Source organism: Oncorhynchus keta, unplaced genomic scaffold, assembly GCF_023373465.1.
Source record: "Oncorhynchus keta strain PuntledgeMale-10-30-2019 unplaced genomic scaffold, Oket_V2 Un_contig_6097_pilon_pilon, whole genome shotgun sequence".
Classification (NCBI taxonomy): Eukaryota; Metazoa; Chordata; class Actinopteri; order Salmoniformes; family Salmonidae; genus Oncorhynchus; species Oncorhynchus keta.
Genome location: NW_026288676.1, coordinates 15,627 through 30,092, shown reverse-complemented (window position 1 = coordinate 30,092; position 14,466 = coordinate 15,627). Strand labels below are relative to the sequence as shown.

The 14,466-nt window shown below is 47.0% G+C and overlaps 1 long non-coding RNA gene and 1 pseudogene across 2 annotated transcripts; both read right to left on the bottom strand.

The window, feature by feature from the left end:
• The window catches only part of LOC127925695 (serine/threonine-protein kinase SMG1-like), a 42,760-nt pseudogene that overhangs the window by 12,822 nt on the left and 15,472 nt on the right, over window positions 1-14,466 (bottom strand).
• Window positions 6,105-8,010, bottom strand: LOC127925694 (uncharacterized). Of its 2 annotated transcripts, none has more exons than XR_008121960.1 (3): window positions 7,335-8,010; window positions 6,462-6,713; window positions 6,105-6,405 (listed from the first exon to the last, which is right to left on the bottom strand). It is a non-coding gene; the product is annotated as an uncharacterized LOC127925694 (long non-coding RNA). The 2 variants fall into 2 exon arrangements; XR_008121959.1 differs by having other exon boundaries at window positions 7,307-8,009.

Sequence of the window (14,466 nt, the reverse complement as noted above, 5' to 3'; positions counted from 1 at the left end):
AGGAGAGAGAGGGGAGGGAGAGTTGAGGAATCATGTGTGTTAGTGTGGAGAGATGAGACCTTTGAGAGAGAGGAGGAAGGAGTAGAGTTCATCATGTGTGTGGTGTGGGAGGGAGAGAGAAGAGGTAAGGGGTAGAGTTAGGAGGAGAGATGTGTGGGAGGGAGTGTGAGGAATGAGGTAGAGTTAGGAAGAGAGAGGGAGGGAGGTTCATCATGTGGAAGGTGTGTGTGTGGAGGAGAGAGGAGAGGGAGGGAGAGAGAGGAGGAAGGAGGTAGAGTTAGGAGGAGAGAGGAGAGGGAGGGAGAGAGAGGAGGAAGGAGGTGAGTTAGTGGAGAAAGTGAGGGAGGAGGGAGAAGGTAGAGTTAGAAGAGAGTAGGAGAATTAGGTTCAGACTTCTATTCCTGCTGGTGTGTGCCTGGTGGTTGTTCTGTCTGAAGAGGTAGGGCTAGTTGCGTTCATCATGTGTGTGTGTGTGTGTGTGTGTGTGGTCGCTACCTTTGAAGAGGTAAGGGTAGTTGCGTTCATCGTGTGTGTGTGTGTGTGTGTGTGTGTGTGTGTGTGTGTGTGTGTGTGTGGTCGCTACCTTTGAAGAGGTAAGGGTAGTTGCGTTAATCATGTGTGTGTGTGTGTGTGTGTGTGTGTGGTCGCTACCTTTGAAGAGGTAAGGGTAGTTGCGTTCATCATGTGTGTGTGTGTGTGTGTGTGTGTGTGTGTGTGTGTGTGTGTGTGTGTGGTCGCTACCTTTGAAGAGGTAAGGGTAGTTGCGTTCATCATGTGTGTGTGTGTGGTCGCTACCTTTGAAGAGGTAAGGGTAGTTGCGTTCATCGTGTGTGTGTGTGTGTGTGTGTGTGTGTGTCGCTACCTTTGAAGAGGTGGGTGTGTTGTTAATCATGTGTGTGTGTGTGTGTGTGGTCGCTACCTTTGAAGAGGTAAGGGTAGTTGCGTAAATGACTTAAATGTAAATGTGTGTGTGTGTGTGGTCTCTACCTTTGAAGAGGTAAGGGTAGTTGCGTCCGTCGGAGCCCAGGAAGTGTAGTTTCTTGGGTTTGGTCTTGGTCGGCAGGATGGTGATGGTGTTGCCAACACTTTGGATGGTCAACGCGTCCGTTGCCGACACCTCGCCCGGCAACGCCATCTCAGTGGTCGCCATGGCAGCCAGGCGGGGGCTGATGTGGTCCAGACGCAGCAGATAGCTGGTCCTCTTCTGAGCCCTCTGCTGGAGACTCAGCATGATCTAGGAGACAATTTAAAACTTTCATTTAAATCCACTTCAATAAAAAAAGTACGGTATACATTTTAAAAAGGTTTCAGATACATTGGACACTCACAGAAACAAAAAGCACCTTCACACACAGATCTAGGATCAGCTTCCCTTCCCCCAACCCTAATCTTAAAGGGGTCTTCAATCCCCTAAAACTAAACACAGATCTAGGATCAGCTTCCCTTCCCCCAACCCTAATCTTAAAGGAGAATGGAAACACTTCAGGAAGTGAAGAGAGGTCTTCAATCCCCTAAAACTAAACACAGATCTAGGATCAGAACATAGAAACATCTGCCATTTAACATAGAAACATCTCAATTTAACATAGAAACATCTCAATTTAACGTAGAAACATCTCAATTTAACGTAGAAACATCTCCCTTTAACATAGAAACATCTCCTTTAACATAGAAACATCTGCCATTTAACATAGAAACATCTCCCTTTAACATAGAAACATCTCCATTTAACATAGAAACATCTCCATTTAACATAGAAACATCTCCCTTTAACATAGAAACATCTCCATTTAACATAGAAACATCGCCATTTAACATAGAAACATCTCCATTTAACATAGAAACATCTGCCATTTAACATAGAAACATCTCCATTTAACATAGAAACATCTGCCTTTAACATAGAAACATCTCCCTTTAACATAGAAACATCTCCCTTTAACATAGAAACATCTGCCTTTAACATAGAAACATCTCCATAACATAGAAACATCTCCATTTAACATAGAAACATCTCCCTTTAACATAGAAACATCTCCCTTTAACATAGAAACATCTCCCTTTAACATAGAAACATCTCCCTTTAACATAGAAACATCTCCCTTTTAACATAGAAACATCTCCATTTAACATAGAAACATCTCCCTTTTAACATAGAAACATCTCCATTTAACATAGAAACATCTCCATTTAACATAGAAACATCTCCCTTTCACATAGAAACATCTCCCTTTCACATAGAAACATATCCATTTCACTTAGAAACATCTCCCTTTAACATAGAAACATCTCCCTTTAACATAGAAACATCTCCATTTAGCATAGAAACATCTCCATAACATAGAAACATCTCCCTTTAACATAGAAACATCTCCATAACATAGAAACATCTCCCTTTAACATAGAAACATCTCCTTTAACATAGAAACATCTCCTTTAACATAGAAACATCTCCCTTTAACATAGAAACATCTCCCTTTAACATAGAAACATCTCCCTTTAACATAGAAACATCTCCCTTTAACATAGAAACATCTCCTTTAACATAGAAACATCTCCATAACATAGAAACATCTGCCTTTAACATAGAAACATCTCCCTTTAACATAGAAACATCTCCCTTTAACATAGAAACATCTCCCTTTTAACATAGAAACATCTCCATTTAACATAGAAACATCTCCCTTTAACATAGAAACATCTCCATTTAACATAGAAACATCTCCATTTAACATAGAAACATCTCCCTTTCACATAGAAACATATCCATTTCACATAGAAACATCTCCCTTTAACATAGAAACATCTCCATTTAACATAGAAACATCTCCATTTAACATAGAAACATCTCCATTTCACATAGAAACATCTCCCTTTAACATAGAAACATCTCCCTTTAACATAGAAACATCTCCATTTAGCATAGAAACATCTCCATAACATAGAAACATCTCCCTTTAACATAGAAACATCTCCATTTAACATAGAAACATCTCCCTTTAACATAGAAACATCTCCCTTTAACATAGAAACATCTCCCTTTAACATAGAAACATCTCCCTTTAACATAGAAACATCTCCCTTTAACATAGAAACATCTGCCTTTAACATAGAAACATCTGCCTTTAACATAGAAACATCTCCCTTTAACATAGAAACATCTCCCTTTAACATAGAAACATCTCCCTTTAACATAGAAACATCTCCCTTTAACATAGAAACATCTCCCTTTAACATAGAAACATCTCCCTTTAACATAGAAACATCTCCCTTTAACATAGAAACATCTCCCTTTAACATAGAAACATCTCCCTTTCACATAGAAACATCTCCCTTTCACATAGAAACATCTCCCTTTAACATAGAAACATCTGCCTTTAACATAGAAACATCTCCCTTTAACATAGAAACATCTCCCTTTAACATAGAAACATCTCCCTTTAACATAGAAACATCTCCCTTTAACATAGAAACATCTCCCTTTAACATAGAAACATCTCCCTTTAACATAGAAACATCTCCCTTTAACATAGAAACATCTCCCTTTAACATAGAAACATCTCCCTTTAACATAGAAACATCTCCATTTAACATAGAAACATCTCCATTTAACATAGAAACATCTCCCTTTAACATAGAAACATCTCCATTTAACATTTAACATAGAAACATCTCCCTTTAACATAGAAACATCTCCCTTTAACATAGAAACATCTCCCTTTCACATAGAAACATCTCCATAGAAACATTTTTCACATAGAAACATCTCCCTTTCACATAGAAACATCTCCCCTTCACATAGAAACATCTCCTTTCACATAGAAACATCTCCCTTTAACATAGAAACATCTCCATTTAACATAGAAACATCTCCATTTAACATAGAAACATCTCCCTTTAACATAGAAACATCTCCCTTTAACATAGAAACATCTCCCTTTAACATAGAAACATCTCCCTTTAACATAGAAACATCTCCCTTTAACATAGAAACATCTCCCTTTAACATAGAAACATCTCCCTTTAACATAGAAACATCTCCATTTAACATAGAAACATCTCCATTTAACATAGAAACATCTCCCTTTAACATAGAAACATCTCCCTTTAACATAGAAACATCTCCCTTTAACATAGAAACATCTGCCTTTAACATAGAAACATCTCCCTTTAACATAGAAACATCTGCCTTTAACATAGAAACATCTGCCTTTAACATAGAAACATCTCCCTTTAACATAGAAACATCTCCCTTTAACATAGAAACATCTCCATTTAACATAGAAACATCTCCATTTAACATAGAAACATCTCCATTTAACATAGAAACATCTCCATTTAACATAGAAACATCTCCATTTAACATAGAAACATCTCCATTTAACATAGAAACATCTCCAAACATAGAAACATCTCCCTTTAACATAGAAACATCTCCATTTAACATAGAAACATCTCCATTTAACATAGAAACATCTCCATAACATAGAAACATCTCCATTTAACATAGAAACATCTCCCTTTAACATAGAAACATCTCCCTTTAACATAGAAACATCTGCCTTTAACATAGAAACATCTGCCTTTAACATAGAAACATCTCCATTTAACATAGAAACATCTGCCTTTAACATAGAAACATCTCCATTTAACATAGAAACATCTCCCTTTAACATAGAAACATCTCCCTTTAACATAGAAACATCTCCTTTAACATAGAAACATCTCCATTTAACATAGAAACATCTCCTTTAACATAGAAACATCTCCATAACATAGAAACATCTCCCTTTAACATAGAAACATCTGCCTTTAACATAGAAACATCTGCCTTTAACATAGAAACATCTCCCTTTAACATAGAAACATCTCCCTTTAACATAGAAACATCTCCATTTAACATAGAAACATCTCCATTTAACATAGAAACATCTGCCTTTAACATAGAAACATCTCCATTTAACATAGAAACATCTCCATTTAACATAGAAACATCTCCATTTAACATAGAAACATCTCCATTTTTAACATAGAAACATCTCCTTTAACATAGAAACATCTCCCTTTAACATAGAAACATCTCTATTTAACATAGAAACATCTGCCTTTAACATAGAAACATCTCCCTTTAACATAGAAACATCTCCCTTTAACATAGAAACATCTCCCTTTAACATAGAAACATCTGCCTTTAACATAGAAACATCTCCATTTAACATAGAAACATATGCCTTTAACATAGAAACATCTCCATTTAACATAGAAACATCTCCATTTAACATAGAAACATCTCCCTTTAACATAGAAACATCTCCATTTAACATAGAAACATCTCCATTTAACATAGAAACATCTGCCTTTAACATAGAAACATCTCCTTTAGCATAGAAACATCTCCCTTTAACATAGAAACATCTCCATTTAACATAGAAACATCTGCCTTTAACATAGAAACATCTCCATTTAACATAGAAACATCTGCCTTTAGCATAGAAACATCTCCATTTAACATAGAAACATCTCCATTTAACATAGAAACATCTCCATTTAACATAGAAACATCTCCATTTAACATAGAAACATCTGCCTTTAGCATAGAAACATCTCCCTTTAGCATAGAAACATCTCTATTTAACATAGAAACATCTGCCTTTAACATAGAAACATCTCTATTTAACATAGAAACATCTCCATTTAACATAGAAACATCTCCATTTAACATAGAAACATCTCCATAACATAAAAACATCTCCCTTTAACATAGAAACATCTCCCTTTAACATAGAAACATCAAAACCCCCCACGGTCCTGGTCCTACCTGTTTGAATGGGACCCAGCTGCTGGCCGGGTTGGCCGGGTTGTGAGGGCTCTTCAGTCTCTCCAGGGCCGAGGTGATGGCGTCCCCGTAGGTCTGCTGGAACCAGGTCTCGTGGGGGGTCTCGGCGGGCGTCGTGGTGATGCTCCTCACGTGGTCAAGAGCGAACACCACGGGACGCATCAGAGCGGAGTGCTTCTCACACATGATGGCCACCTTCTCCTCCCTGACAGAGGAGACACACTGTTCATCTATGTCCCTTTGACTGAGGTTAAAACATACACGTTGAGACAGGACAGTGTTGTATAGTTAGCGAGTGAGAAGTGCAGAGGGTCAGAACGAAACCCATGACCTCTGGCAGCCGAGGCTACCCAGTACCTAGGCTACCCAGTACCTGAGACGGGGCCGAGGCTACCCAGTACCTGAGACGGGGCCTAGGCTACCCAGTACCTGAGACGGGGCCTAGGCTACCCAGTACCTGAGACGGGGCCGAGGCTACCCAGTACCTGAGACGGGGCCGAGGCTACCCAGTACCTGAGACGGGGCCGAGGCTACCCAGTACCTGAGACGGGGCCGAGGCTACCCAGTACCTGAGACGGGGCCTAGGCTACCCAGTACCTGAGACGGGGCCGAGGCTACCCAGTACCTGAGACGGGGCCGAGGCTACCCAGTACCTGAGACGGGGCCGAGGCTACCCAGTACCTGAGACGGGGCCGAGGCTACCCAGTACCTGAGACGGGGCCGAGGCTACCCAGTACCTGAGACGGGGCCGAGGCTACCCAGTACCTGAGACGGGGCCGAGGCTACCCAGTACCTGAGACGGGGCCGAGGCTACCCAGTACCTGAGACGGGGCCGAGGCTACCCAGTACCTGAGACGGGGCCGAGGCTACCCAGTACCTGAGACAGGGGCCGAGGCTACCCAGTACCTGAGACAGGGCCGAGGCTACCCAGTACCTGAGACAGGGCCGAGGCTACCCAGTACCTGAGACAGGGCCGAGGCTACCCAGTACCTGAGACAGGGCCGAGGCTACCCAGTACCTGAGACAGGGCCGAGGCTACCCAGTACCTGAGACAGGGCCGAGGCTACCCAGTACCTGAGACAGGGCCGAGGCTACCCAGTACCTGAGACAGGGCCGAGGCTACCCAGTACCTGAGACAGGGCCGAGGCTACCCAGTACCTGAGACAGGGCCGAGGCTACCCAGTACCTGAGACAGGGCCGAGGCTACCCAGTACCTGAGACAGGGCCGAGGCTACCCAGTACCTGAGACAGGGCCGAGGCTACCCAGTACCTGAGACAGGGCCGAGGCTACCCAGTACCTGAGACAGGGCCGAGGCTACCCAGTACCGAGGCTACCCAGTACCTGACACAGGGCCGAGGCTACCCAGTACCTGAGACAGGGCCGAGGCTACCCAGTATTTGAGACAGGGCCGAGGCTACCCAGTACCTAGGCTACCCAGTACCTGAGACGGGGTCTAGGCTACCCAGTACCTGAGACGGGGCCGAGGCTACCCAGTACCTGAGACGGGGCCGAGGCTACCCAGTACCTGAGACGGGGCCGAGGCTACCCAGTACCTGAGACGGGGCCGAGGCTACCCAGTACCTGAGACGGGGCCGAGGCTACCCAGTACCTGAGACAGGGCCTAGGCTACCCAGTACCTGAGACAGGGCCGAGGCTACCCAGTACCTGAGACAGGGCCGAGGCTACCCAGTACCTGAGACAGGGCCGAGGCTACCCAGTACCTGAGACAGGGCCGAGGCTACCCAGTACCTGAGACAGGGCCGGGGCTACCCAGTACCTGAGACAGGGCCGGGGCTACCCAGTACCTGAGACAGGGCCGAGGCTACCCAGTACCTGAGACAGGGCCGAGGCTACCCAGTACCTGAGACAGGGCCGAGGCTACCCAGTACCTGAGACAGGGCCGAGGCTACCCAGTACCTGAGACAGGGCCGAGGCTACCCAGTACCTGAGACAGGGCCGAGGCTACCCAGTACCTGAGACAGGGCCGAGGCTACCCAGTACCTGAGACAGGGCCGAGGCTACCCAGTACCTGAGACAGGGCCGAGGCTACCCAGTACCTGAGACAGGGCCGAGGCTACCCAGTACCTGAGACAGGGCCGAGGCTACCCAGTACCTGAGACAGGGCCGAGGCTACCCAGTACCTGAGACAGGGCCGAGGCTACCCAGTACCTGAGACAGGGCCGAGGCTACCCAGTACCTGAGACAGGGCCGAGGCTACCCAGTGGCTACCCAGTACCTGAGACAGGGCCGAGGCTACCCAGTAACGAGGCTACCCAGTACCTGACACAGGGCCGAGGCTACCCAGTACCTGAGACAGGGCCGAGGCTACCCAGTACCTAGGCTACCCAGTACCTGAGACGGGGTCTAGGCTACCCAGTACCTGAGACGGGGCCGAGGCTACCCAGTACCTGAGACGGGGCCTAGGCTACCCAGTACCTGAGACGGGGCCGAGGCTACCCAGTACCTGAGACGGGGCCTAGGCTACCCAGTACCTGAGACGGGCCGGGCTACCCAGTACCTGAGACAGGGCCGGGGCTACCCAGTACCTAGGCTACCCAGTACCTGAGACGGGGTCTAGGCTACCCAGTACCTGAGACGGGGCCGAGGCTACCCAGTACCTGAGACGGGGCCTAGGCTACCCAGTACCTGAGACGGGGCCGGGGCTACCCAGTACCTGAGACAGGGCCGGGGCTACCCAGTACCTGAGACAGGGCCGGGGCTACCCAGTACCTGAGACAGGGCCGGGCTACCCAGTACCTGAGACAGGGCCGAGGCTACCCAGTACCTGAGACAGGGCCGAGGCTACCCAGTACCTGAGACAGGGCCGAGGCTACCCAGTACCTAGGCTACCCAGTACCTGAGACGGGGCCTAGGCTACCCAGTACCTGAGACAGGGCCGAGGCTACCCAGTGCCGAGGCTACCCAGTACCTGAGACAGGGCCGAGGCTACCCAGTACCTGAGACAGGGCCGGGCTGCAGTACCTGAGACAGGGCCTAGGCTACCCAGTACCTGAGACAGGGCCTAGGCTACCCAGTACCTGAGACAGGGCCGAGGCTACCCAGTACCTGAGACAGGGCCGAGGCTACCCAGTACCTGAGACAGGGCCGAGGCTACCCAGTACCTGAGACAGGGCCGAGGCTACCCAGTACCTAGGCTACCCAGTACCTGAGACAGGGCCGGGGCTACCCAGTACCTGAGACAGGGCCGAGGCTACCCAGTACCTGAGACAGGGCCGAGGCTACCCAGTACCGAGGCTACCCAGTACCTGAGACAGGGCCTAGGCTACCCAGTACCTGAGACAGGGCCTAGGCTACCCAGTACCTGAGACAGGGCCGAGGCTACCCAGTACCTGAGACAGGGCCGAGGCTACCCAGGACCGAGGCTACCCAGTACCTGAGACAGGGCCTAGGCTACCCAGTACCTGAGACAGGGCCTGCAGAGCTAACCACTGGACCACCACACACTATTCTGCTACTTATGTGCATTGATGAACCGTTTTGTGACTGGGAGTTGGGGTCATTCTGAAACCGGTGTTTGATGAATCAAATCCTATACTTCGTGTGCCCTAGTAGCGTGTGTGTGACTCACTTGCGTAGTGTGTACCCTAGTAGTGTGTGTGTGTGTGTGTGTGTGTGTGTGTGTGTGTGTGTGTGACTCACTTGCGTAGTGTGTACCCTAGTAGTGTGTGTGTGTGTGTGTGTGTGTGTGTGTGTGTGTGTGTGTGTGTGTGTGAGACTCACTTGCGTAGTGTGTACCCTAGTAGTGTGTGTGTGTGTGTGTGTGACTCACTTGCGTAGCGTGTACCCTAGTAGTGTGTGTGTGTGTGACTCACTTGCGTAGTGTGTACCCTAGTAGTGTGTGTGTGTGTGTGTGTGTGTGTGTGTGTGTGTGTGTGTGTGTGTGTGTCTCACTTGCGTAGTGTGTACCCTAGTAGTGTGTGTGTGTGTGACTCACTTGCGTAGTGTGTACCCTAGTAGTGTGTGTGTGTGTGTGTGTGTGTGACTCACTTGCGTAGTGTGTACCTTAGTAGTGTGTGTGTGTGTGTGTGTGTGTGTGTGTGTGTGTGTGTGTGTGTGTGACTCTCACTTGCGTAGTGTGTACCTTAGTAGTGTGTGTGTGTGTGTGTGTGTGTGTGTGTGTGTGTGTGTGTGTGTGTGTGTGTGTGTGTGTGTGTGTGTGTGTGTGTGTGTGACTCACTTGCGTAGTGTGTACCTTAGTAGTGTGTGTGTGTGTGTGTGTGTGTGTGTGTGTGTGTGTGTGTGTGTGTGTGTGTGTGTGTGTGTGTGTGTGTGTGTGTGTGTGTGTGTGTGTGACTCACTTGCGTAGTGTGTACCTTAGTAGTGTGTGTGTGTGTGTGTGTGTGTGTGTGTGTGTGTGTGTGTGTGTGTGTGTGTGTGTGTGTGTGTGTGTGTGTGTGTGTGTGTGTCTCACTTGCGTAGTGTGTACCCTAGTAGTGTGTGTGTGTGTGACTCACTTGCGTAGTGTGTACCCTAGTAGTGTGTGTGTGTGTGTGTGTGTGACTCACTTGCGTAGTGTGTACCTTAGTAGTGTGTGTGTGTGTGTGTGTGTGTGTGTGTGTGTGTGTGTGTGTGTGTGTGTGTGTGTGTGTGTGTGTGTGTGTGTGACTCACTTGCGTAGTGTGTACCTTAGTAGTGTGTGTGTGTGTGTGTGTGTGTGTGTGTGTGTGTGTGTGTGTGTGTGTGTGTGTGTGTGTGTGTGTGTGTGTGTGTGTGTGACTCACTTGCGTGTGTGTACCTTAGTAGTGTGTGTGTGTGTGTGTGTGTGTGTGTGTGTGTGTGTGTGTGTGTGTGTGTGTGTGTGTGTGTGTGTGTGACTCACTTGCGTAGTGTGTACCTTAGTAGTGTGTGTGTGTGTGTGTGTGTGTGTGTGTGTGTCTCACTTGCGTAGTGTGTTGTTGTTCTGTACTCTCTTGACCTCGTCCTCCAGCTGTTGGATCCTGCGCAGGACGTGCATGTGTTGCTGCTGCAGGACGCCCAGCCACAACTCATCCCACAGCAGAGTCACGCGCCGCAGCTCTCCCACTAGCATCTGGACCTGGGGACCCACGGACAGACACACAGAGTCACATGTGGTTAGCACAGGAAGCTTTCCCACTAGCATCTGGACCTGGGGACCCACGGACAGACACACAGAGTCACATGTGGTTAGCACAGGAAGCTCTCCCACTAGCATCTGGACCTGGGGACCCACAGAGTCACATGTGGTTAGCACAGGAAGCTCTCCCACTAGCATCTGGACCTGGGGACCCACAGAGTCACATGTGGTTAGCACAGGAAGCTCTCCCACTAGCATCTGGACCTGGGGACCCACAGAGTCACACGTGGTTAGCTCAGGACGCTCTCCCACTAGCATCTGGACCTGGGGACCCACAGAGTCACACGTGGTTAGCTCAGGACGCTCTCCCACTAGCATCTGGACCTGGGGACCCACAGAGTCACACGTGGTTAGCTCAGGACGCTCTCCCACTAGCATCTGGACCTGGGGACCACGGACAGACACACAGAGTCACACGTGGTTAGCACAGGACGCCACCTGACACAAGCAGGGTCATATCCCAACATCTCCTTTTAGACAGGATGACGGTATCTGACAGTACTTTGTTTTTTCTGAATAATAGAAGTTGTAAATACTCTTTATGAGCATCACATGATCCTAGGATGGAGACCGATTCATTCAAAGTGGTTTTTATTTTAGAGGACGACCAATATGGGTACTTACCAGAGGTGGGGCCAAGTCATGTGACTCGAGTCCACACCTCTGGTACTTACTGATCATCAACAACAGCATAGGAGTATCCTATTATATATATATATATTATATTATATATTATATATTATATATATATAGCAGGACGTCCAGCCGTGGCTCCACGCACTGAGATACACCATCTACCAGAGACAGCTACTGCTCAGGCTGAAAGGTAGACCGTGTCCCTGTGAGTGTGTGTCCCTGTGTGTGTGTGTGTGTGTGTGTGTGTGTGTGTGTGTGTGTGTGTGTGTGTCCCTGTGTGTGTGTGTGTGTGTGTCCCTGTGTGTGTCCCTGTTATATATATATTTTTTTTAAATGTGCACCGTCTAAGACGGCAGTCAGTCACGGAGATGCAGTCAGTTCGCAGAGGGAAAGACAAACCCATTTAACCCAGTGAATTAAAACTTATTGGTGACAATCAAGCTTTGAAAACAGCATATTGGACATGATGGTTTGCACCATATTATCACCAATAACGTTGTGTATATATATATATATATATATATATATCAGTGAACTGAGGAAAGGTCACTTTCTCTGAATGCCGGATGGTGTTAAATAGCCAGTTAAACGATAATTAAATAAATAAAAGATAATTGATCTCCCCTCGTTTAGAAACAGTTGTACCCCAGTAAGGACAGTACACTAATTCACCATTTCAAAAACCTCTACACGCCACGTAACATTATTCAAGAGGGTATAATTATGTGCAGCATGAGTGGGGAGCCTAGCTAGGACTAGGGGGGACATAATTAACTGTAACACCAGTAATGAGGAGAAGCATTTAGCTGTAACACCAGCAGTAGGGGAGGTATAATTACCTATAACACCATAGTGGGGTTGTGGTAGGGGGAAGTATTTACCTGTAACACCATAATGTGTTTGGCTGCAGTAGGGGGAAGTGTTTACCTGTAACACCATAGTGGGGTTGGCTGTAGTAGGGGGAAGTGTTTACCTGTAACACCATAGTGGGGTTGTGGTAGGGGGAAGTATTTACCTGTAACACCATAGTGGGGTTGTGGTAGGGGGAAGTATTTACCTGTAACACCATAGTGGGGTTGGCTGCAGTAGGGGGAAGTGTTTACCTGTAACACCATAATGTGTTTGGCTGCAGTAGGGGGAAGTGTTTACCTGTAACACCATAGTGGGGTTGGCTGCAGTAGGGGGAAGTGTTTACCTGTAACACCATAGTGGGGTTGGCTGCAGTAGGGGGAAGTATTTGCTAGGACTAGGGGGGACATAATTAACTGTAACACCAGTAATGAGGAGAAGCATTTAGCTGTAACACCAGCAGTAGGGGAGGTATAATTACCTATAACACCATAGTGGGGTTGTGGTAGGGGGAAGTATTTACCTGTAACACCATAGTGGGGTTGGCTGCAGTAGGGGGGAAGTGTTTACCTGTAACACCATAGTGGGGTTGTGGTAGGGGGAAGTATTTACCTGTAACACCATAGTGGGGTTGGCTGCAGTAGGGGGAAGTGTTTACCTGTAACACCATAATGTGTTTGGCTGCAGTAGGGGGAAGTGTTTACCTGTAACACCATAGTGGGGTTGGCTGCAGTAGGGGGAAGTGTTTACCTGTAACACCATAGTGGGGTTGGCTGCAGTAGGGGGAAGTATTTGCTAGGACTAGGGGGGACATAATTAACTGTAACACCAGTAATGAGGAGAAGCATTTAGCTGTAACACCAGCAGTAGGGGAGGTATAATTACCTATAACACCATAGTGGGGTTGTGGTAGGGGGAAGTATTTACCTGTAACACCATAATGTGTTTGGCTGCAGTAGGGGGGAAGTGTTTACCTGTAACACCATAGTGGGGTTGGCTGCAGTAGGGGGAAGTGTTTACCTGTAACACCATAGTGGGGTTGGCTGCAGTAGGGGGAAGTATTTACCTGTAACACCATAGTGGGGTTGTGGTAGGGGGAAGTATTTACCTGTAACACCATAGTGGGGTTGGCTGCAGTAGGGGGAAGTGTTTACCTGTAACACCATAGTGGGGTTGGCTGCAGTAGGGGGAAGTGTTTACCTGTAACACCATAGTGGGGTTGTGGTAGGGGGAAGTATTTACCTGTAACACCATAGTGGGGTTGGCTGCAGTAGGGGGAAGTGTTTACCTGTAACACCATAGTGGGGTTGTGGTAGGGGGAAGTGTTTACCTGTAACACCATAGTGGGGTTGGCTGCAGACAGCTTGTCCACTATCTTGCTGTAGCAGTCATGCATCATGGCCTGGTCCTGGCTGGAACACAGTGCAGGAAACTCCTCACCCCGCCCATCTTCCTCCTGGGAGGCGGGGTTACTGCCCAGTGTCCCCTCCCCTTCCTCACACAGCCCCTCACCCTGCATGCTGCCCAGGAAGGTGGGCAGGGCCGACGGGAGCTTGTTTCCTGGGAGACAAAGATGTTATGGCGAGTTGAGACAATTTGGTTTAAATAATGCAAAAACACAATGTCGGAGAAGGTTAAAAAAGTAAAAGTGCAATATGTGCCATGTAAAAAAGCTGAAGTTTCAGTTCCTTGCTCAGAACATGAGAACATATGAAAGCTGGTGGTTCAATATTCCCAGGTAAGAAGTTTAAGGTTGTAGTTAAAGTAATTATAGGGCCATTTCTCTCTTCCATTTGTATTTCATATCCCTTTGACTATTGGATGTTCTTATAGGCACTATAGTATTGCCAATGTAACAGTATAGCTTCTGTCCCTCTCCTCGCTCCTAACTGTTGTTGATGCTGACTCTGTTGCACAGAACGCAAGAGAAGTGACACAATTTATCTAGTTAATGTTGCCTGCTAACGTGAATTTCTTTTAACTAAAAATGCAGGTTTAAAAAAATATATATTCTTGTGTGTATTGATT